The 26,851-nt window shown below is 34.3% G+C and overlaps 1 protein-coding gene across 3 annotated transcripts in view; it reads right to left on the reverse strand.

The window, feature by feature from the left end:
• Window positions 1-25,788, reverse strand: part of LOC138715285 (sphingomyelin phosphodiesterase-like) — a 375,698-nt gene extending 349,910 nt beyond the window's left edge. For 2 of the 3 annotated variants that reach the window (XM_069848038.1, XM_069848037.1), the window contains exon 1: window positions 25,598-25,787. The gene's annotated coding sequence lies outside the window, so the exon portion shown is untranslated. Of the gene's footprint in view, window positions 1-25,597 lie in introns of all 3 variants that reach the window. The other variant, XM_069848039.1, reaches the window with a different exon arrangement.
• Between the last annotated feature and the right edge of the window lie 1,063 nt (window positions 25,789-26,851).

The raw sequence follows: 26,851 nt of genomic DNA on the forward strand, positions 1-26,851 counted from the left end.
ATCTAAATAACTATTTATTTCAATTACATTTAATTTAAACAAAAAAAAAAACGCGTCAATTTGGATAGTGAGGGGGGAAATTTATAACCAGCGTTAATAAAATTGTATTTTAGATTTCGTCCCCTTACCTCTACCTCTTCTTTGAAATTTCAAATGGTACCCCTATATTATGATACTTAAATTTAAAACAGTATTCAATTGTTTATACATCTCATTTATTTATTCTCATATTTTTCGTACTCAACTGAATCGATGTTAAAAATACGTCATGGTGAACAGAAATGGGTACTCAGGTAAGACACAGCATATGAGGCCTACATAATAAGTACACATTTCAAATGAATTGACGTGTATTGAAATTTATATTTAAGGAAAGCTTTCGTCATATTGAGAGTTTAACGCTCACACTCCTACAGGCAATACAATCACAATACGTTCGTTATTTTCATTTTATATTAAAGTAAATGAAAAAGTAGAACAAATGACAAAGCATACATTATATACCATAAATTAAAATAAGATTATTAATACAGCTATCATTCATTCATTGGTCTATTTTTAAACACATAAATTATATGCAGAATCATAATTATATTTTCTCAGATTGTGAAAAGATTCTACAATAATATTAACAGTGCAATATTTATTTTTTCATAATGAACTCAATGGAGTTTGTTACCGATCTATTTGCAGAATCTTTGATTTCGTCTATTGAAACAAATTTTATTATCTGCTACTACACTGCTGATCAAAAAAACCGGACACCTCATATTTTCGGTCTCCACTAAATTTTACGCTTGGAATATGAAATTTTGATATTGCGTATGAATCATTAGCTATGCGTATGTAGAAATAAAAGAATAAACAAGTACAGACGTTTTCATTTGTTTTTTATTTTAAATTATTTTATAACTAAAGTATATTAAATTAACATGGTTTCTGCCTTTGTTATTTTTTCTCGCGTCTTCTCCTTCCGATTTATATTTTCAATATCGTGTATTTCCTTCTCGGACTCTAATGACGTCTCCCAAGCGACGAGGCATGCTGCAGATGACGATCTCTTCTTGATCGATACTCCTTCATTCTGATATGAGAGCTTCTCGGAGATCTTCCAGAGTTTCCAGAGGTGCTTCTCTTCTCCGAAATCGCATACCAATATTACCCCACACATGCTCTATGAGGTTCAAGTCTGCACTGCGTACTAGCCACTGCAGGATGTTAATTTCGACCTCTTGTAAGTAAACTGCCACAATTTTATTCCTGCGCGCGAGCATTATCGTGCATCAGCTGGAAGTTATCGCCTATAAATGGAGCATACGGAATGACATGTATTTCCCTTATGCAATCTATTGCTTTATATAGCAAACTTGCTAATAATACTTCCGTAGCGTCGAATTACATGGCAATATCCTGTTTGTATACCTTTCTAGGAATTCTTAATGTCAGGATTTCCAACCTTACGAAATGGGATAACGCATGACATAAATCTTAGAGAAAATTTCAGTTTGATTACACAGAAATGATGAAGTTGGGGATATTCCTTTCAGTTCGTTCACTTGTAAAATTTTAAGCTGATTATTGTGTCTAGAGTTACAATACTGTTGTATGTTCCGTCTCTGAACACCACTGATTTTTAGATTACACGAATTGCATTTAATTATTTTCTCATCACTAGAAAAACACTGTCTACTAACTCATACAAGTAATTATAATTTGTAAATGACAAATTTCTTTACTTTCGGCATATTAATTAATTTTTATCATCAATATTCTGCTGTAGGTACAATGTCCGACCACCACGTCATCTCTGAAACATCTAGTAATGCCCGAGTGTACGTATTCTCCTCCTTCACGACGACATTGCTGACGGAATATAGTAAGCGTTACGTGACCTTGGGTCCGCTTGAAAAAATTGAAATTATGGATTATTTAACGACGCTCGCAACTGCCGAAGTTAAATCAGCGTCGCCGGTGTGACGGAATTTTATTCCGCAGGAGTTATTTTACATGTCACTAAATCTAGTAACATGAGCCTGTCGTATTTAAGCACACTTAAATGACATCGACCTGGCCCGGGGTCGAACTCGCAACCTCGGGCACAGAAGGCCAGCGCTATACCAACTTGAGTTCGCTTGATTCAGAGGTTGGAATGGAATAGAATTTACAGGAGGGGTCACTATAGCCCAACACTGCGACCTATTACGATCTATTGCGCTAACCCTCAAGCTAGGCGCATTCCCAAACCCACACCGGCTGACTACACCAAGGTTCGCTGCGTACCCAGGTTTCGAGCAGACAACCCTCCCAGTTCCTAGGCCAATTCCTTCCGTGCGTTGCCAGCCGGCGATCGGGGAATGCTATGGAATGATGATGAAATAGAGAAATAGTGACGGAATGATGCATATGTCTAACATGAGGAGAACCCCGAGAAAAACCCCAACTGCGACCTTGTCCGCCACAAGTGTCACTGGATTTTTCAATAAAGAATCCCAGACCGACCAGAACTCGAACCCGAGCCGCCTGCGTGACAGGCCGGAGGTCTAACCACTCAGCCACCGCACGGGTATTCAGGGGTTAGTTCTAAAAAGTCCGCAGTCTACAGTCAGATATCACTACTAGGCCTATCACCACCACAAAATTGCTACTATCACTATTACCACTACCACTTCTTATTCAATCTTATGTTTTAAAGTTGCAAACTTTCAGAATTTACACGTCTGTTATGCGCTTCGAATATAGAAAGGACAGTATTACGTGCTGATTAGCGAGGTTTTGCATTTCCAACGATATTTTAAAATAAAACCCATTTCTGTAGTGTCTTTTTGCTTTATTATTGTATAATATAACAATACGATAAGCTGAATTTATTTTTAAGAATTTGAAATACAGATTTTCAATTGGAGGGGCCAGAGAAAGAGAAGACTGGCGTAGAGGAGGGAGAGGATGAACCATCTCACTCCTCTTTTGGGAAAATAATAATTCTGTTATTGTTAAGAGAATAGAAAGATCGAAGACGATTAACATAATGAATAAGAGATGAAAAAAATATGTACTGTGTTAGAGAATACAAAGAAAATGAAGACAAAGATGATTAACACAAATAAAACTAAAAAATGCAATCGAGACGAAACGATTAATTATAGTTTAAAAAACGAAGGCAATGAAGACAAAGAATGCGGTTAACAAAGAAATCGATAAAAATTTAAAAAATGAAACAAAGAAACTACAAATACTGTACCAATTGAAAAAAAACGAAGACGGTGAGGAATATGAAGCCAAGGAAAGAAGTCGATGAAGGCGAACAATGCTATCGAGACAGAGACAGGTATGTCTTATCTGTGAGTGTGTAAGTGCCCAGCTGTATTTTGTACAGTCACTGACTTTCTCCTTCCCATGCTTTCTGGCCATAACCTCCCTGTATGAAGAACACTAACAGACATGTAGATGCCAGCAACAAGATGATCGAAAACATAAGTCAGTTATCCGGCTAAGTATCCGGTTAACTTTTCCTTCAAATGAACATTTCTTCGAGAATCTACACATGCACTCTTAAAACGTCCTTTTAGTCATTCTCCTTCAGGAATTTTACATTCTCAAACATTGATCTAAATGTCATACGCTCACCGTTATCAGGAACAAAACAAGCCGTCTCACTCGTTCCTATTTTGTCTCTAATGTAGTTTGCAGTTCAGATTTCTTCCCTTCGACCTTTCTGTATTTCGGAAATCTTTGAAAGATTGTAGTTTCGGTACGTCTCTACATACCGACTGTCAGAAATATCTGGTACGCTGAGTTAAAAAAAAAGGGGGGGGGGTGCCTTGTTTCCTCTATCTCTGCTGTCCGGGCAAATCATCCATGTATCTTGCATTCGTTCATCTATCTTTCTCTGTCCCCTCTCGCATGAAAACATACATTTTTAGTTAAATTTGAGCAACCACGCTTTCATCTGATATTCGGCTTCAGTTCTCTTGTAGGTAACACGTTTCCCTCTGTTCGCCTTCGATTCAGATGGATGCAACGACAACGACGGAGATAAGGAAGTGGAAGTATACAATACAAAGAAGATTATGAAGATAAATATGCTGAAGGTGATGAATAGAAAATTCCACACCTGTGGAGTAACGGCTAGCGCGTCTGCCCGCGAAACCAGGTGACCCGGGTTCGATTCCCGGTCGGGACAAGTAACCTGATTGAGGTTTTTTTTCCGGGACTTTCCCTCAACCCATTAAGAGCAAATGCTGGATAACTTTCGGTGCTGGACCCCGGACTCATTTCACCGGCATTATCACCTTCATCTCATTCAGACGCTAAATAACCTAAGCTGTTGATAAAGTGTCGTAAAGCAACCAACTAAAAAAAAAAAAAAGAAAGGGGACAATGAAGACGATAGATACGACGATGAAGTTAAAGTTGAAAAAAAAGACCACAGCGACGATAGGAACCTTGGTAATGGACTGGAAGAGAGCATATTGTACTAATGAAAGAAAATGTGTTTACCATGTAATGGATGGATGGATTTAGGAGAAGAGAGTAGGACAAGTCCACGCACACTTAGCCACTGTTATGAATTCATCTTTCTTCTTTTTCTTCTTCTTCCTCCTCCTCCTTCTCCTCAGTAAGGGGGTAGACATATACTAAAGTGTAAGAGAAGGTCCTATGGCCTTAACTCAGCCAGTATAAATAAATATTATTAAAATAATAATAATAATAATAATAATAATAATAATAATAATAATACATTCCTTAATAAATAATATTTCTTTTATTTTGTATTAGAAGAAAATACTAATATTTGACCATTTTAAAAAATGATTTTTTTTATCAGTCTATCAAAGATAAAGAAGTGATTTTGTATCATATTGTACATAGGCTATGACATGCATAAAGATACATAAAAAATTTCATCACAGAATGTTGGATAGTTTTTTAATTATGAGGTAAACGCTTCATTAACGCACAGTGAACTGCCACCATTTTTAATTTTGAAAAAAAAAAAATAAATAATTTTTTTAATCGTAAAAATATTTTTTTCATATAGCAGAAGGACAGTGTTTTACACATACTAATTTTCATTATTGTACAAGATACAGTAACGGAGGAAAAAAATGGTGAATATTTCCAAAATTTTACTGCTGTAAGTTGTACCTAACTCCTTCAAAAGAGAGATAAAATAGCAATAATCTATCTATACTAATAATAAATCTGTAAGCGAAATTTTTCTGGTAATTTTCGATTTTCCAAAAATAATTGGTGTCAACATGTACAATTAATCATCCTGAAACCGAAAATCGCTTTTTTGAAATTTTTGTTTGTATGTCTGTCTGTCTGCCTGTCTGTCTGTCTATCTGTCTGTCTGTCTGGATGTTTGTTACCTTTTCACGCGATAATGGCTGAACGGATTTCGATGAAAATTGAAACATAAATTAAGTTCGTTGTAACTTAGATTTTAGGCTATATGATATTCAAAATACTTTATTTGAAAGTGGAGTTATAAGGGGGCCTAAATTAAATAAATCGACATATCTCGCTTATTATTGATTTTTGTGATAAATGTTACATAACAAAAGTTTCTTTAAACATTATTTCCGGTAAGTTTTATTACAAGCAAAATTTTGATAGGAGTGATATTTAAGGATATACAAGAGTTTTAAAATAACAATACAATACATTTTCAACGCCGCCTTAGATTATAGCGTCGTTGTTCCGTAATTCCAATATGTAAAATATAAAATTTTTCAGTAGGAAGAAAAAACAGATTTATTCATTCTATGGCTGTGGTACATAGGAGATCGTGAATTCTTACATTTTCGAAAGAATTTATTTACTTTAATTGGTTATTTAACGACGCTGTATCAACTACTAGGTTATTTAGCGTCGATGAGATTGGTGATAGCGATATGATATTTGGCGACATGAGGCCGAGGATTCGCCATAGATTACCTTGCTTTTCGAAAGAAAGAAATATAATTACATATAGGAGATTGTATTATTTGCTGTATAACTACAGTATTTAAGTTATTTAATAGAGCAGAAATCTGAAAATCGATATGTCACAAAGGAGTTATTGCAGGAACGACATCGATGGCTATAATGAAATTAAAACAAATGACTCCGTCTATTTAAGGCGCCTTGACGTTGATCAATATTAATATACAGAGAATATTAAATTTGTCTGTTTGTATGAAGTAATTTCAGAAGCTAATTTGGATAATTCCTTCACTATTTGAAATTTGTAGTTTCTCTAGATGGATGTAATACTACATATAAGGAATGAGGTAAGATGAAAATAGATCTTTACGCACAGAGAAATTATCTTCATACACAATCCACTCTATTAATTTCGAGTGATTTATTAAAGATGCATTCAAGACTAATTTAGAAAAATATTAAACGGATTATCGTTGCATCAAGAAACGAATGTTCTCTGAACCAAATGATCATATTTTAATTATTTGCATGTAATAATAAATAAGAAATATGTTAAAGGAATTATCATTGCACCAAATAAGTGGTCTCTGGACCAAAATGATCGCATTTTAATTACTTAAATACAATTTAAATTAAGTAACATATTAAACTATTTATCCTATCAAACACGAATGTTCCCTGGGGCAGATGTCCTATTTTAATTACGTAATTACTTTATATTTATTTCTAACAAGTGCAGTGGAGCGCACGGGTACGGCTAGTACTAATAATAAATCTGTAAGCGAAATTTTTCTGGTAATTTTCGCTTTCTCAAAAATAATTGGTGTTAACACGTATAATTAATCATCCTGAAACCGAAAATCGCTTTTTTGAAATCTTTGTTTGTATGTCTGTCTGTCTGTCTGGATGTTTGTTACCTTTTCACGCGATAATGGCTGAACGGATTTCGATGAAAATTGGAATATAAATTAAGTTCGTTGTAACTTAGATTTTAGGCTATATAGCATTCAAAATACTTTATTTAAAAGGGGGTTATAAGGGGGCCTGAATTAAATAAACCGAAATATCTCGCTTATTATTGATTTTTGTGAAAAATGTTACATAACAAAAGTTTCTTTAAAAATGATTTCCGATAAGTTTTATTCCAGGCAAAATTTTGATAGGACTGATATTTAAGGATATACAAGAGTTTTAAAATAGCAATACAATATATTTCCACCGCCGCCTCAGATTATAGTGTCGTTGTTCCGTAACTTCTATGTGCAAAATATTAAATTTTTTAGTAGGAAGAAAAACAAATTTATTCATTCTATGGCAGTAGTGCATAGGAGATCGTGAATTCTTACATTTTCGAAAGAAAGAAATATAATTAAGTTATATATAGTAGATTGTATTATTTGCTGAATCACTATTCAAGTTATTTAATAGAGCAAAAATCTGAAAATCGATATGTGACATAGGAGTTATTGCAGGAACGACGACGATGGCTACAATGAAATCAAAACAAATGACTCCGTCTATTTAAGGCGGCCTTGACGTTTATCAATATTAATATACAGATAATATTTTGTGTGTTTGTATGAAGTAATCTCAGAAGCTAATTAATCTTTGTCTATTTGAAATTTGTAATTTCTCTAGATGGATGTAATGCTACAAATGAGGACTGAGGTAAGATGAAAAGAAATCTGTACGCACAGAAAACTTGATATTCTGTCGAAATATTGTATACCTTGATTATTGCAACTTTATTTGGTCAACATAAAATACTCTAATGTTATACACTCATTTTACCATAGAGATCACTGGAGCTGAGTTATTTTGAAAGGTGTCATGAAATGGCTTTCCTGAGCTCATAATTTACCCATACTCTGCCAGGTTAAATAAATCATTATTATTATTATTATTATTATTATTATTATTATTACTGCACGCATTGTATTCTTCACCTGACATAATTAGGAACATTAAATCCAGACGTTTGAGATGGGCAGGGCATGTAGCACGTATGGGCGAATCCAGAAATGCATATAGAGTGTTAGTTGGGAGACCGGAGGGAAAAAGACCTTTAGGGAGGCCGAGACGTAGATGGGAGGATAATATTAAAATGGATTTGAGGGAGGTGGGGTATGATGATAGAGACTGGATTAATCTTGCACAGGATAGGGACCGCTGGCGGGCTTATGTGAGGGCGGCAATGAACCTTCGGGTTCCTTAAAAGCCATTTGTAAGTAAGTAAGTATTATTATTATTATTATTATTATTATTATTATTATTATTATTATTATTATAATATTCGTTGCCTGTGTTTCTTAAAATAATATTTATGTAGGGTACCTCATTTTTTTATTTGCATGAACAATGATATACAACCGAGCGAGTTGGCTCAGGCGGTAGCATTTGATACACGCATTCGGAGGTTCCGGGTTCAAATCCCGTGGCCGACCAATCTGACTGAGGTTTTTCATGATTTCCCTTAGTCATAAAGGCAAATGCCGGATTGGAAAGATACATGCCATTATTCATCACCGCCTCAATTACCAATACCAAAAACATTAATCAAAGTCTATAATCAGTTACATGAACACAAGCCATATACAACACACAATAGAAACAGGACTCAACAAGAGTAAAAACGCCCTGCTGATATACACACACATTCTAAACACGCGACATGACCACAGATGTTAACGCGCGAATAAAATAAACTTAGGCCTAACAAAAAAAAAGATGCACAGTAAGGTTAACATAAAAATGATCTTCGTACACAATCAACTATATTAAATTGGAGTGATTTATTAAAGGATGCATTCAAGACTAATTTAGAAAAATGTTAAACGAATTATATTTGCACCAAATGAGTGGTCTCTGGACCAAAATGATAGCACTTTAATTATTTAAATACAATTTAAATTAAGTAGCATATTAAACGATTTATTCTTCTATCAAACACGAATGTTCCCTGGACTCAATGTTCTATTTTAATTATGTAATTACTTTATATTTATTTCTAATAAGTGCAGCGGAGCGCAAGGGTACAGCTAGTAATAATAATAATTAGTGTATTGCATACGTGTAACTTCGTCATGAACGAACACAGAGATATGCTTACTGTAGATAGTATTTTGATGACTTAGAACTAAAAGTTCTGAAGTGCAAGACTACGAGATACGATACGTTCTTGACCACTCCACAACATAATTATTGACTATGGTCAGTGTTTTGTTCCGTTTCTTCGAATTGACTGGTGCGCTTCAAGGCCAGTCACTGCAGGCTATACACATCATGAGATTTTAATAAGCAGTTTTCAACAGAAATCAATGTCAAGGATTGCATTACAATTATTACTTTCAATGTAGTTCAGTGTCCATAGACAATCTCTTAAGAATATGTTGGGTCGTGGGTTCGAATTTCGCGTTTCTCCGTAATATAAGATGCATTGTAATATGTATTGTATAACCTGATATATTGTCATAACAGCATGCAATGAGGATATTACTTTCTACTATTTTAAATATATTATTTAACGATGCGATTGTCTAGCGTCGATGAAATTGGTGATAGCGAAACGGTATTTGGCGAGATAAGTTCAAGGTTTCGCCATGGGAATACTTGACGTTTGCCTTATAGTTGGAGAAAATCTCGGAAGAAATGCAACCCAGTAATCATCTCAAGCGCGAATCGAACCCATACCCGAGTGAAGCCTGGTATCACAAGTCCCATTTTCACCCCTCCCCCCGAGTGACGTACGACGCCTTCTCAAACATGTCATCTGTACATCAGTCACAATACTACTCTACATATAGCTGTACCATTTTGGAAGATACAATTTGTTTTACAACAGTGAGTACTTGACTTCACGAAATAGTTATGATGTTGATGAATATTGGAATAGAGATTGACGGTTGGCTAATGTAAAAAAACGGAAGAACCTCAAGAAGAATCCCAGGTGTCTTTGCTTTGTCCACCACAGATACGACTCCTGCACCGCTAGGATATAAATCCGGGTCAGCAGTCATCGTAAGCCAGTACTCTGCCAATTAAACGTTTACTAAAAATCGTCTCTAACAATTTTCTTGTCGGTTTTCAATACATTATACATAGTGCCAAATAAAGAGCAGGCTATACATCGTGTCCCGCTTAGAGGGATCGAGAAATAAGTGCTAATTTAAAGTATAAATAATGGTTTTATAACATAACTGTTTGTACAACTTGATGTAAAAACTCTCCGAGTTTCGGAGAATGGTCAGTGCAACACGATGTGTGCGCCTCGAGCAATCCTGAAGACATCCAAAAGGTACTCAACCTTCTGCCAAGTGTTCCATAACATTTGTGGGGTGATTAATGCAGCTGCATTTATAATGCGTTGTCTCAGTTTTCCAAAGTGTCAACTGTACCACGTTGGTACACAACATTCGTCATAAAGCCCCAGAAAGAGGTCAATGGGCGTCAAGTCGGGTGGCCAGGCAAGGGTTCTCCTCTTCCGATCAACCTATTGGGAAAGTTTGCATTCAAGAAGCCACGCACTGCTCCATAGTAATCGACTGAAGCCCCATGTTGCTGAAAAAGCGATCCTGGGGGGAGTTGATGAACAACAAAAGTTCTGCACATGTCCAGATACACATTCCCTTTGTCGCCTCGATGAAGGAGAATGGTCCGATGACGGAATGTTCTAGTGAATGGCGCCAGGCTTGTTTCCACGATAAACAGTGCGCATGCACATGAACATGCAACTGTTTTTAAACGATTGGTGCATAAACTTGGATAGTTTCTGCATCTTGTCAGATGTAAATCAAAACAATATCTTCATCTGATTTTAAATGGTGAGCATTTATTTCTCGATCCCTCTAAGCGAGACACGGTGCATGTTATATATATATATATATATATATATATATATATATATATATATATATATACTTTATATATATACTTTATATAAAACATTCACATGTTTTGATTGGTCACAACTTTACAAAAATTTAGACAGTGGCCTATGTCATTTTCATAACAGTTTTATTTTACACTGGATTTCTCAATGAACAAACGATAGATGGAAGCATGACGTTGTGTATGACACCAGTCTTCGTAGTCATTAGGTTTCGGAAATTGTGGCAGTGGATATGTTGTGATCTGCGAATGAAATTATCTAAAAGGACGTGATTACGAATCATTTCGCAAACTTTTACTTAATATTGTGTTTAGTTACATTATTATTAATTATTATATTGTCACTGTTATTAAATAAACTTTATAGCACAATAACCTTCTTTCTCCCGAGCTAATTCCACCCATCTATTGTTCCTTTAGATTATGCTTTCATTTTAATATGTGCATGTATATATATATATATATATATATATATATATATATGCGTGGAAGTGATACATAATTCTGCAGACTGAAGGGAGCAATAAAATACACGCTCACCTACGAATACACACACGCACTCGGTCAGAATAACAGCGTTCCGTCCTTTACACTGCACTAGAATTTTCAGACTTCCTAATGGCAGAAAATAACGATACGTGTTAATATTTTTATTTAATTTACAAGCAATCTGTTCACTTTATTTAAAAATTAAAAGAATAAATAACTCCTTATCAATTTCTGTAACGCTAAGAGTAAAGTTCAGAATCGTACGGATAACACTTATCATGTAAAACACTGTTAGGCCTAACATTTAGGTATGGGTAATCTAATTTTTTCTGACTGTTACACTTTTACTACGTCATACTATTTTTGACCAATAAAACGGTACGAAAGGACGTCTTTCAACCAATCATGGCTGCTTATCGCACAATTTTATCGCGTCCCTAGCATTTGTTTAATTTTATTGCTTCCCTAGCATTGTTTAATTTTATCGCTTCCCTAGCATTTGTTTCTTTGTTTGCCAACATTTCAAACTGCACTGGTCTGAACGTCAAAAAACAGAAAATTACAAACCATTCCAGTCGATGCACATCAGTTTCAAATATGACTGGCATTGGCATTCAAGAACAAGAATAAATAAAAATCTCTGGTCATAGCTATGCATCTTCCCTGAAACCCTATTTACAAATAAATGAAGGGCACCATTCGGAAATCCTGAATAAGTTGAGGAATACACCATGTACATCAACGAGTTCCACTTCTTTTACGCACACGTCCAATATAACCTGAACTGAACCACCAACTACTAAAACATTCAAATTTGAAAATTGTACTTTCAATAATTGTTCCTTTTAAAAGTATTCACGTTTATTTTTTATTTCATAATCCTTAATTAAAACTTTTCTTGTTTATTTCATCATCCCTAATTAAAATTTTTCTAACACTTGTTTATATTATTTAGGTTATGTTATAGCTTCTGCCGATATTATGGACAGTCACGTACCAGAGATTGTTTAATACTAAGATTTATTGAAAATCGTATGTCAAGTGACGTTGATCACTGGGATCCGGATAATTGAAGTGGAATGCAACTGTTTTAATAAAAATGAAACTGAATCAACAAAGCCTTCTTGACTAGTAACCGTCCACAGAGTTCAATGAAGATTCCATAGTTGGCACAACTGATAACAAGAAAACAGCTAATCATAACTTACCACTGCCATCTAGTGTAATATTTGTAATGTTGAGATGGTACAGTAATACATTTGAAGACAGTTGTATTTTCATAAGTCAATTAATATTTTATTGTATTGGAGTACTTCGTTACTTCTAATCTTTATATACTTTATTCTAATCGTGTAATAATCAATTAAATCTCACTCGAGTTTTGATTTTCGCTAGATAAATCAAAACCTCTAGTAAGATTACTGTTGAGAAAAGTATTCATTTGTGGCTTACTTCCCGCTACCCTGTGGGCCTCTTTGACTAGTAACAGGGATAATTTTACCATTATTTTCATGAATTTCATCTGGTCTCTTCTGCTTGTGACTCAACAATTTATTTCACTAAAACGAGATTGGTGTCATCTACGTTACACAGTCATATGACACATTCTTGTCTGAAACACTAAAAAAATTGTACTTATGATACAGTCAAGTACTGCAATTATACTTTTAACACTCAAGGCCAAGCAATTATTCACTTCGTGCAATTTTTCAGTAGAGTTTAATTACATTCTTCGTATTGTTAGCTGCAGGTTTCAATAAGTCTTAAGGCATGATTCAGATGGGGATAGTTTACAGGAGTCGAGTACTTGAAGCCTCTAAACTTGACGCCATAATTGTGATCACACGAGGTCTTTAACTTGAAGCCATGTTCCACACGTAAAAACGCCCGCTGAATGTTGTATACTTGGAGGTAAAGCGTTTCATGTTTTTTTACCCTCTGCGAACCATTTTTACATTAATGTTTTGGAAATCTTGTTCCTTAAGTTTCGTAACTAGTTTTTTAAATAATTTCCTTTGCACCTTCAAAAATGTTACAATAAGGTCTATATATAAATTTTTATTAATGTTACAATATTTTTTATTTATGATGACATAGAGGAAAGTACACAGGTTAGATGCTCATCAAAGCTCCTTCTTCACATAAATATACATGAACAATTAAGCTTATAATTTTTATTATTCATAAATATGAAATTATGGTTTATTTAACGACGCTCGCAACTTACTTACTGGCTTTTAAGGAACCCGGAGGTTCATTGCCGCCCTCACATAAGCCCGGCATTGGTCCCTATCCTGAGTAAGATTAATCCATTCTCTATCATCATATCCCACCTCCCTCAAATCCATTTTAATATTATCTTCCCATCTACGTCTCGGCCTCCCTAAAGGTCTTTTTCCCTCCGGCCTCCCAACTAACACTCTATAAGCATTTCTGGATTCGCCCATACGTGCTACATGCCCTGCCCATCTCAAACGTCTGGATTTAATGTTCCTAATTATGTCAGATGAAGAATACAATGCGTGCAGTTCTGTGTTGTGTAACTTTCTCCATTCTCCTGTAACTTCATCTCTCTTAGCCCCAAATATTTTCCTAAGCACCTTATTCTCAAACACCCTTAATCTCTGTTCCTCTCTCAAAGTGAGAGTCCAAGTTTCACAACCATAAAGAACAACCGGTAAAATAACTGTTTTATAAATTCTAACTTTCAAATTTTTTGACAACAGACTGGGTGATAAAAGTTTCTCAACCGAATAATAACAGGCATTTCCCATATTTATTCTGTGTTTAATTTCCTCCCGAGTATATTTGTTAGTGTTGTTCTAAGATATTTGAACTTCTACACCTCTTCAAAAGATAAATTTCCAATGTTTATATTTCCATTTCGTACAAATATTCTGGTCACGAGACATAATCATATACTTTGTTTTTTCGGGATTTACTTCCAAACCTATCTCTTTACTTGTTTCCAGTAAAATTCCCGTGTTTTCCCTAATCGTTTGTGGATTTTCTCCTAACATATTCATGTCATCCGCATAGACAAGCAGCTGATGTAACCTGTTCAATTCCAAACCCTCTCTATTATCCTGGACTTTCGCAACTGCAGAGCTTATATCAGCGTCGCCGGTGTGCCGGAATTTTGTCCCGCAGGAGATCTTTTACATGCCAGTAAATCTACTGATATGAGCCTGTCGCAATTAAACACACTTAATTGCCATTGACCTGAGCCGGGATCGAACCCGCAACCTCGAGCACAGAAGGCCAGCGCTATACCGACTACGCTACCGAGGCCGACTTATTATTGATAATGATTCACATGAGCGGCAGTTATAAAATCGGTATATGCAATTCATTAGTAATAGAAATAAAAGAAATTAAAACATGAAAGAGAGATGTAGTCTACAAAGGAATCAGTACTGACAGAACTCAGAAATGTAATAAATCGATATTAAATGTAGGACCAAAACAAAAAAAAGTTGTATTATTCTAAGGAAAAATAAAATAACGTGATATGGCATTAATTACATAGATATTTTTTTTATATAAATTTGGCTTATGAATAATTTTTCTGTACCGGAATGTACGTCAGTTTCCTCAGAGAATTGAAGTTGCGTACGATTTTCATTTGTATTTCTCCAGAAAAGCTACATCAGTGAAAGCACAATTTTATTTTGCTTCATTGACTTCTGTGAGAAGTAAGTGGTGTTAAACACGTGGTTTTAGTTTGCAGCCAAAAATATCTTAAAAATAATTTGATACTTAACTTTAGGCTTATTTTAATGCACTCCACTCTTGTAGCCCTCCCTCACTTGTTACTAATTAGTAATTACCAACATAACACGCGAGAGGTCCAGGAAGTATTACTACAGAAATGGTCAGTTTCCCTGGACCTTTCCAGTGTAGTATTTGTCACAAGTGGGGGGGGGGGGGCTAAAACAGTGCATTAGAATATACAGCTAAGTATCAAACGATTTTTATGTTGGAAGTATTTGTGGCTGTAAACTAAGACCACGTTTTTATCACTATATACTTCTCACAGAAGCCAGCGAAGGCAAAAGAAAAATATGCCTTCTTTAGTGTATTTTTCTGGAGAAATATCTGATGAGTTCATATGAAATATTTTTCTCGATCTTGGGATATTAAATAGCCAATTTCTTCTTTATATGCATGGAGGAATATAAAATGGAATTAGTTTGACTATTTCAGCGAAATCAGTATTATTTCTATTAATAATTTTCTTAAAAATATCATCGAGCAAGTGATTCTTCTGTAATAAATATAAGATAAAGGCGGTCATCTACTTCAGTGTATAATATTTTACTATAAAACTGGTATGCTTGAAGCATCAGTTGAATCCCTGACTGACAAGGGATGCCTCCGAGTTTCAACACTCGAACATAGTTTAAACCTGAAACACCGTAGTAATTTGAGAGCGCTGAATTTCGTGGTGATAGCGTGATAGTCTTTCCCGTGTCAAGTCAACCATTTAGCCTTCAGAGCTATCTAAAGTTCAGCAATTCAACGGCACTTTTAGTCTGTTTCGAAAGGAAACGCAATAGCGAAAACGTTCTTAATGGACACGAAAATGAATGAATAATGAGAAAAGTACATGCCATATATTCCTAACTGTATAACTGTGCAATGCCAATAAAATAATAAAAACGGCAGCAAAGTGAGCAATGGAAGCAAGTTACAATTATTGCAACGTTAGCACATTCACTGTCATCAGTGTCTTTCAATTGGCATTCGAGCATTCCACATTAAAAAGCAAGTCTATTACATTTAAGCCAGCTACTTGCCATATTTATAGAATTATAGGTTGGTATAGGCTTAGGCTTAAAGGTGCACATAATTGATTATAAATAACGAAATGCAGCTTTATGTCGAAGAGTCTGTCATAAAGCTTTCACTGGTTCTGACCTAGTCGAAGTCTCACAAAGTCTACCATTTTTCTGAAATAAACTTTATACTAACGAAAAAAGTGGGCCTACACGTCCATAGACTGAACATAGCAGGTTGTCTTCGGCGGTATAATCTTTAGAGTAATGTACTTATCAAGAATTGCATCGTGCAAAACCTTTTCATCTTTGTGACTACTCCATGAGTCTAATAGTAAAAGTGAGTTGTCTTCAATATCAAAAGCCAAAATTTGGAAGGGAAAAACCTGGCGAGGTATGTCTTTTCCATTTTACCACTTTACTTGCGTCGACAACTACGTTTCCGAGAGGCTGGCACATCCCATTAACACCACTTTGCATTCTCGGATCAGATTTCTTTCCAGGCTCTTGGAAACATATATAATTAGGGATAATTTTGTCGCTAGTTTTGCATACGTAGACATAACAACATTAATGTATAGCTGTGGGTCATCTTATTTAGTGATCGGACAGTAGATACAGTTGCATTTATTCACTTGTAAGAAAGAGTACTCCGGGTACAAGACCGTAATTAAAACAAAGTTGATCCGTATTCCAAATTCATTCAAAACAAACAAACTAACAAACCAAAAGTTTCATTGAATTTTTTAAATTTAGATGGCGCTACAGGCTAAACGGTTGACTTGACACGGGAAAGACTATCACCAGGAGACTCAGCGCCCTCAAATTAGTAAGGTGCATCCCTTGTGAGAGTGATCCCTGGCTGTTAGACTACCGTCGTCGCATATTATATCGGAGACGCCGATTCCCTCCCAAAAATGACGTTCCGATTTCCTCCCTAAAAAGGGTACAGCCCTATTCCCTCCCAATTTTTTGTTGTTTGAATTCAGTGTAGTCTGATTCCCTCCATGCCTTAACCAGACATACAATTTTCCGTCACGCTTTACATAGACTTCGGACTGTCAAGGATATAACTGAAATAACCAATCCATAACTTGGTGTGCTTAATCTTCTACATAAAAACATTGGGAAAAGCTTTTTAGGACATGGCATTGCAATATTGCGAAAGATTGATCTGTCCGTTATCTAATAAATTGTTCAATTATATTCTTTAAATAGTTCATTTTTTGTTTAAAAGTCTTTGTAGTTGTACCTGGGTGGATAACGCCAGAATTTATTTTAATTTTGGTCTCTGGCTTTACTTTGCATAAAACATCTAAAAACACAAAATTGTTGGGTTGTGACGTGTAAAAGCAACTGTTAAATTTTACGTGAAAACTTTCACTATTTATGTGTATAAAAAAAGTGTAAATATTGTTGGAAGTAGTCGAGAACACTGTTATGAACCAATATTTTCTACATTTTTCTTAGTTAATTCTAAATGAAAACATTACGAGTTTTTAGATTCACTAACAGATGAACTGCTTACATGCACACTAATGTACTTAGAGGATTCATATCCGCAACGATATGTAACCAAAACACATAAATCATAACACCCACCCAGCCAGCCAGCCAGCCAGACTTTACGGGAGGGAATCGGGGTATTTAAGTCCAGCAGCTCCTTTTTGGCGCGGAGGGAATCGGTATACATATTTACAATTACTGCTTCGGAGTGAATCGGGAAGGGAAATTAACCACGGGATGGAGTCGGTAGCCACCCTATTGTATTATGCAGTTTCATGGCGAGTCGCACTTGAGGAATGAAGAATTAAACAGCATGTGACAAGATAGAAGACCAAATCCTTTCTATATAGTATACTGTATGACTAAAACATAAAACAGAAATTAGCATTAATTTAGTACTGAAACTAATAAATTATGTGTATTAAATTGACACTAGACTAAAATCCTTACCTACGTATCATAAAGGTTCGATTACCAGCATATTTTTCGATATACTGTTGGACAAGACACCTATGGAACAGGTTTTTTGAGATTTTTAAAATTTCCCTGCCATTTTTATTGCCAAATTATTACTACATTATTTCATAGATACGTATGCCCATAGTTCTTTTTTAGAAAACATTAAATATAAAGTTACATTCTTTGTTTCCGTTTTCCTTCCCGTTCTCGCTAATCCCTTTCTCTATTCTCTGATTTCCCTTTATCCTCCTATTTCCCTCCTTTTCTTGTTATTTATGTTCTTTCTCTTCCTATTCCTTTTTTCTTCCTCACGAAGTGGTTAAAGACGTTCTGTTTTTCGTTATCATGGCACGCTTACCCAGGCCACGGTAAAATACAAATAATAACTCAAAAGCGATATAAATATGAGGTCAGTAAAAATCACGTAACTATGCCATGAAAGTTTTATGAACAACAGTACCATTCAATGATCAATACTGTAAAAGTGCACTATTTACTACATCGCACCTTAACATATAATAGATAAGAACGCCTGCACATTTAACGGGTAGATAGTACGCCAGAGTCGCATTATCTCGACCCACATGACTCCACACACTGGCCAGACAGTTATATAAAATAAGCTAAATTTCAGACTGTAAACATTTCTAGAATTGCTATGAGTAAGCATCACTCTAAATATGCTACATTTAGCCAAATAATGGCTAAGTTAGGAAACCTAGTAATAATGGAACGTCATTTATAATATTTGGAACTGTTCTAGTATTTCCTACATTATATATATATATATAAAAGTTGATCGTGATATACGCAATAATTAATTCTCAACTTAAGGGGTTAGGTATAGCTTACAGCAATAAAGTTTTGGAAATATTCAACATTTTTTCCTCCATTACTCTATATTGTACAATAATTAAAATTGGTATGTGTAAAACATTGTTCTTCTGCTATGCGAAAAAAAAAAGACAATTGAAAAAAAATATTTATATTTTTTCTTTTCAAAATTCAGAATGGTGGCAGTTCACTGTGCAGTGATGAAGCGTTTTCCTCATAACTCATAAACTTGGTAACTTTTCATGTTCTCGCGCTTTTATTTTATTGCTGAAACTCATGTTTACAATATCATGCTCTTTCAGCTGCATTCCTTAATAAATAATATATTTTTTTTTTGTGTTAGAAGAAAATACTGATATTTGACCATTTTTACATGAATTTATTTTTTATCAGACAATCTATCAAAGGTAGAGAAGTGATCTTGCATCATATTGTAGGTATGACATGCATAAATACACACACAAAATTTTATCACAGAATGTTGGATAGTTTTTGAGTAAAATGTAAATAATTTTGTTAAATCGTAAAAATATTTTTTTCATATAGCAGAAGGACAGTGTTTTACGCATACTAAGTTTCATTATTGTACTAGATACAGTAATGGAGAAAAGTGAATGTTGAATATTTCCAAAATTTTACTGGTGTAAGCTGTACCTAACCCCTTAAATATCATATTCAATGTATGATCGTGGGTTCGGATCTCGCTTAGAGCATGTTGTTCGTTCTTTGACAACATGATATCTGTGTTGTCTTGGCGAAGACCCCACTTCATGTTGGCTTTACCTCATGGGAGTTCCGCCGTGAAAACCGTCTCAAAATGTGCCAAGTCTAGAAAATGTTCAGATATGAATTTCGTTCAAGGTCCAATATCGATCGGACTGCAGTACCACAGAAGAATATATATCAGGAGCATAATAATAATAATCATCATCATCATCATCATCCAAGAAGTGGGCCCCGTGACCTGTTGCCCTAACTCTTAACAAGTGGATTTGTTGCCAGAAAGTCGTAACGAAGGACGAGTGACTAGATTAAAATTTTAAACACTTGAGTTTGCTAAATGCACGAGAAGGTTTTACATTTGACCCCGAAACCCCTTAGTGAGCATACCGATGAATTTGATGAGTATTTGTTTGTGAAAGAATTTTACGCTTGGGTAACAACATTCGCAGAATGCAGTTTCGAAAGCAAGAGACCTTGATTACCTGCGAAACGTAACTTTGGCACCAATGGGCAATGAATTGTCCTGATTAAGCTGATTACAATTATGACAAATAAACAAACCGAGTGGAATAAGTATGGGATAAATGTTACAAAGAAACCGGAACGAAGTTTTTCAGATCGTTTCGACTGAAAATAAATCTCGTAACATATGTAACACATTTCACTGGTGGCCTACAATTTTATTAACTGTTTTGTTAGTAGTTAAGCGGGCTGCGCGGTCTTGAACTTGACCACGGCTGTGAACAGGTTCATTCATGGTATTTACGTAAGAGTATGCTGGAGATGACATCGCAGATCACAGAGCATTGTAATATAGGCTACTAAACTGAAATTTCTCTTCAAAAGTTACTGGGGGAAATTATTTTTCATAATCTATTAAATATGCCAATAAATAAAAACGCATTAAAATTTCCTCTTTATATCGTGTATTTAGATTCAATGGATATCCATTATTTCAATATTCAATTGCTTATATATAAAACACTCTTTAACATTTACTATCAAAATATTTGTATAAAAACTTGTACGTTTTGGAAGAAACTTGTGCTGCTCAATTTCCAGTTTTATTACAAACAATTAAGTGATGTTATACAATTAGGTATAGTTTCATTATTATGATGTCACTGTTGTGAATATGGAGAAGTTTTTATTCTCACTCGGACGAATTTTATGGATTTATTTTGCAAAATTTGTTCAATAATATTTAATTAATCTGTGGCGCGACAGTCCATTAAAGACCAAGGCCAACCAACAACATGCCTCGGCAGATTTGAACGATCGTCCAACCAGTACGAAGGTATCGTGTGGTCAGCATGATGGACCCCACCAGCCGTTACAACTGGTTTTCGAAACCGGTTTCCACTATCTGTTGTAGGTCCCCATATTCATACTGATGCTGGGTGAGCACCGGCTCACATACACTCACAATATATTGAACACAATTATATTTTAAACACACATTTAGTCTTACAGTGTAATTAAACATTTCAGCAATTTATTACAAGTTTTCCAGTATCATAAATACAGGCCTACTTAAATGCGTAAATCCTCCAGAAATATTAATAGACGTACAATACATACACACTACATACATAATGTGCGCGAGAGATGGTTTCATTACCCTTACATGAATGTAGATCTACTCTAAGCAATCCTTGAAAATTGTTTAGTATCAATACAGTACTGCTTTCTTAAATGTTCTTCAGTAGTATCCACCTGTTTGGTAAATAGCAACAACACGTCACCCTATCTCATTATCTCCTTACTTAGATGGCTCATGAATGATGCATTATTGGTGTCACTATGAGGTTTCAACCTATCTTCGGACAGTTAATTAAACAACAAAACAACGTCAAATGTTATACCTCAGTCTCTGCGCGATAAAAATATGCTTTTAGTGCAAATATGAAAGAATATAAATATTGCATGTAGCGTGTTGTGAGTGGAAGCCGTACTACTGGCATTTTCACTCATATAGGCTCATTGCGGTAATAATTATAGGCCTAAAAAAATCATTTCAATTGTTATTTCAATTGAAACATACGCGATAAATCAGTGATTTATTTTAACTGCCAAAGCATAAAATGAATATGGCTCTGAACTGGTACAATCATTTTTATATCATTTTGTTCCATTTCTTCCCACCTGAAGCGTATATCTATATGCAGTTTTTTCAAGTTTATTACCTTAGTGTATAATTATAATGCATTATAAATATAATTATCGAAATGAGCAAAACAACGTATCTAATTTTCAGATAATGGAATCAGCTAACTTTATATATATATATATATATATATATATAATTTACTTATTTATTTACTAGAAAATAAATCTTTGTAGGTATCTTTAAACAAATACACTTATGTACATAGCATAGAGCGAAGATCGACACATGAACCAAACAGATGAAAATTTTACTTCTTTCGTAACTTTTAGGAGATGAGAATACTTACGTGAAGAGAGATTTCATCTACCCGTATTAGGAGCATCTATTCTGAATATATATTATAAATTAGTTTACTCAACACCTAATAAAATAGCCCATTGTTATGTTGAAGTGCAATATTGTAAAATTATAATTACTTTATATTCATGTTTTTGTTGCTAGGAACAACTTGTGGATATTTCCAATTTTGCTCTCTACTCACTCGTCCCGTAGAGACCAGTGACTTTTGTAAACTTTATCCATTTGTTCCTGGCAACAGTAACATGAATATTAAGTATAACTTTATATACCTAAATATAAAATTAATATGTTTATTTATTGCAACGACTTATTAAGAGGTGTTGGATAAAATTTCGTACGTTACACGAGAGTAAACAGATTTCATGCATTTGTGGAAATTATCATCCTCGTCTTGAGCCTCGGACGCTAAATCTGATATTCCACGACTGAATAAATTCCTACATTGCTTTCTTGTGGCACTAATTACTATTAAGGGACAATTGCTTGCTCTCAGTCGCATAATAATTTACTTATCTTTGAAATTCAGTTAATAAATATATTAATTTTTTTAATGGTTTCAATTAAGATTGGTATAAATTTCCACAAAGTAAATAGGCCTATTGTATTTAAAATAAAATCGTTAAATAAAAAACTAGCCTATACAACATTTATATAATTCTATAGAGTTTTCTTGTCTAAGCTTGAAGATTATGGTTTATTACGTATTTTTGTAATGTTAATGTACTACTTTTCTTATTCTGGGATTCTTAACAAAACAACAGTAATTAAATGTTTTCTTGGGGGAAGATAAATTTGATTTTATTGACATTATGGTAATTTTAAATATCTCATTCTAATACAACCTATCTCTAGTCTATTATAATTATGAATACAAAGGTTTCTTCTAAAACATATGAACACCGGAGAAATGCCTTATGTGCTATATTGGTTTTATTTCAAAATCGAAGCTAGTGGTTATATAATGAATCACTCTAATATTTAAACATTTCTTTCACAGACCAAATATAGAGTTTTGTACTTTTATATTTTCATTATACGAAATATTAAGAGAAAATACTATGGTCCTACAAGAAAAATAATTGTTAAAAACGTTCCACAAAAAAAAAGCATATCAACATCCAAGATATCAGGAAAATAGTGTTAATTATGGTACTAGTGAATCAAGATATATTTTATCGGAGGGTGGAATCTTTTGACACGTGAGGTGTAGCATGTGTGACATGTAAAAACTGTTTCTCCCTTATTGTTAAAGCGTTTCTTTAATAACGAGATTTTTATTAAATTGTTACTTTATTGACTAGTAATTGAAGTAAAATAATTACAATAAATTTCATCCATCCTTATCCTTAAAGCGTTGCTTTAGTAACGATTTTTATTTTATTAAATTGCTATTTTACTGACTGCAATTAAAGTATAATTATAATTTCATTCATCCTTATCTTAAAACGTTGCTTTAGTAACTGGATTTCAGTTATTAAATTGCTACTTTATAGGTTAAGGTTGAAAAAAAATAGTTGCTGTTTTGGTAGTATACGTAGCTTTCTCCTCAACTAGTGAACGTGCATTGTTCATATTTAATACATATTAATGAGTCAATTACCTCTGATTGAGGTTCTGTCGATATGTAAATCTATTATCAGGCAGTACATCTCACTTGACGATATGTGTGAGAGGAAGAACAATTGTTTGTATGCATCTGAAGTCTGACTAGTGTAATATGTACGTAGCTAGTCGGTGATATAATTCAATGGAGGGGGAAAGAAACTGGCCATCCTACCCCATTATCTCCTGGCCTAGTTGCCTCATAAGTGATGCCTTGTTGATCACTTATGAGGTTCAGACCTGTCTTCGGACAGTTGACTAAACAACAACGAGTCAATTTATGGCGGAATGACGAGCAGGAAATGCAATCATTTTAGTAAAAGTATCTATTGGTCTTTATTTCAAATTAAAAGCATATATCAGAGATTTGGTCCACATCAAAGGAGACTATTTTCCTCGTGATTATTTGTACTGTGTAGGATTAAATGAATGAAAAATGGAACAACTCTAGAATATAGGTAAGTAGCTTCACACGGCACGGTCATTAATATTGGAACAGTTTGCTTACCTGTATTCTAGAGTTTAGAGCGAAAAATTATTTCCTAAGAGAAACTGATTATGTCATATAGAATTAGACTTACTTCTATATTACTTTTCTTTACAATTTCTCAGTAGTGTAGGTCCCTTCATAAAGGATAGCGGACACTGAGTTATAAACTTCCATTTCAACCCCTTCGTTACGAGTGTGTGAATTTCCACGAAAGCAAATTAAATTTATTATTTTCTGACACCTGTATAATTATAAAATACCACTTTCCGTAAGAAAAAAAAATATTGTAACTGATCATATGTGAATAGTCTTGTGACTAAATAATTCTTCTGCTTAAACAGTACAATAGTACAATTTATGAAATCAAATTTTTAACTTCTTGGACTTATTATTTGTGTGCTTTTGAATAACAGTTCTAGAAAATAAAACTATGCACGGTAATACCAATTTCCTAACATGATTAAGTAACTGAATTGAGAAATAAATGAAAGTAGTAATTATTTTTTTAAACTGAAGTGATCATTTTCGCGCAAATGCGTTAAAAAGAAGAGAGGGAGATTGGAATAAGTTTAATTTGACAGAGAATTAAGTAAAATGGTAGTTTCACTGTACCGTGCAAAAATATGAAGATGTATAGTCTATCAATTTACATGACACTTTTTTCTTTACAATTCACTGCAATGGACTGTGAAACCGTCTCATGATTGGTATTATTATTATTTCTTTCATCCGAAGAATGCTTGGCCCCATCTCATAAAAATAAAATTGTTTCATACAGTCATACTGCTTACAATCCATAGCCTCCATGTCACATTTAGTATTTACTGCAGTAGACCTACTAATGTATTTATTAATTTTTACGTCTAATGATGCTAAAAATCTTAAGTCTTTAAGCATTACATAATTCTGAAATTGTTCAGTTACCGGTACTTCAAAACCTATTCATGCATACATGATTTAAGTTTTAGTTTTGGGGACAGTATCGAAGCAGGCTCTGAACGCTTAACTTGAACAACTTATTATACATTCCAATTTAACGGTACTACATAACCCTAAACCCAAACTGACATATATGCCTCCAAGTAAAAAAATTCCATTTTTTAAATATTGACCGTGAACTACAAACATTATATAGGTTATGTGAATTACCGGTACTTATTTTAAAACAGATCTATTAGGACTATCTAAAAGCTTTTTCTCACGTATACTACAATAGTAGTAGAATCACAGATATTTACAAAGTCAAATTTCAACACGTGACAATTATCTCTGTATCGCAGCAAATAAAATGGCCATGAACTTCGCGAACACAATAAACTAAGAGAACGTGCATTTCCTGTAACCTCTAAAAGCACGTGAGCGCCAGTAATCATGCGCAAAACATGTTCAAATTTAAAGTCAATTTAAAATTCTTAAGTTGGTAATATTTACCTGTCGTCGTAGATGTCATGCGTCTCGAAATGGAATATTAGAACACGTCAAACACATCTGTATACTTTATTACCACACTAATATGATACACATACGTGTTATCCTACACAAATTGGAGACTACACTTCACACCTCCACTGCTTCTTGACAACTGGTCGGCAAAATAACAAAAACAATTCCAGCTAAAAAATAATAGTCTCTATATAACTAATCCTGACCTCCAGTGACAGTGTTACGAACTATCCAAACATTGTCAGCCGTGCCATCTATTGGAAGAAAGACACACTACAAGGAACTGATGTGATCCCCGTATGTTGCCTCTGATTGAGGTTCTGGCTGCAAGGCCAGCTTTAAGGAAACTGCTCTTTAACGCATGCAAAATAATGGTAAAAATAGCCTATCTTCATGTAATAAAAAAAATATAATACTATTTATCAGAGTTCTTTCATTTTTAGTGATGTGTGTATACACATTCAGCTTTAAAATAAACAGAGAATGGTACTCTAGAGCAGCGGTACTCATTACGTGGCCCGTGGGCCGCATGTGGCTCTCGAGACATTTATTGTGGCTCTTGGAATAATTTTACTTTCATTACATTTATATCTAAATTATAAAATCTAAATTCTAAGTATAAATATGTCTTTATTGAAATTCTACGAAACTTTGGATATCCCTGTATCATTTCTAACAGTGCAGTGCAGTAGCGCACGTGTTCAACAATGCAATGTATTAAATTTCTATGTTCAGCCTTATTCGTTTTGATGAGGTGTACGTTTGGTTGGCAGACCGTTTGAATTTATTCATTGTCGTCAGAAACTTTCAAAATGAAATATATATTTTCTTTGTTTCTATGAACAAGCGACAGAGTATTCAGTTAGTGTTATACTCCTATTAAGTTGAACAGTTAATTGATAGTGGTAAGTTTATTGCAGTGTAGTGTTTAATAATGGCTGGTGTTTTTCGAAAGGAAAAAAAAACTGGAAGAGGAAGGGAGAGTTTTTCAAGATAGTTGGGAGCATGATTTTTTCTTCATACCTGCTAAAAGGAAGGCAGTGCCATGTGTTTATTATGTCGTGACATAGCTCAAGATTATAAACGATTTAATCTTAATATGCATTATAATACCGTGCATTCAAATTTTGACAGCAAGTATCCTAAAGATTCTAAATTGAGAGCAGTAAAAGTGAAAACATTAAAAATGACAGCAGATGTAACTGGGTTGCCAATTTTTAGCCCTGATATTAGAAATGTCAA

This window comes from Periplaneta americana, chromosome 15 (assembly GCF_040183065.1).
Source record: "Periplaneta americana isolate PAMFEO1 chromosome 15, P.americana_PAMFEO1_priV1, whole genome shotgun sequence".
Lineage (NCBI taxonomy): Eukaryota > Metazoa > Arthropoda > Insecta > Blattodea > Blattidae > Periplaneta > Periplaneta americana.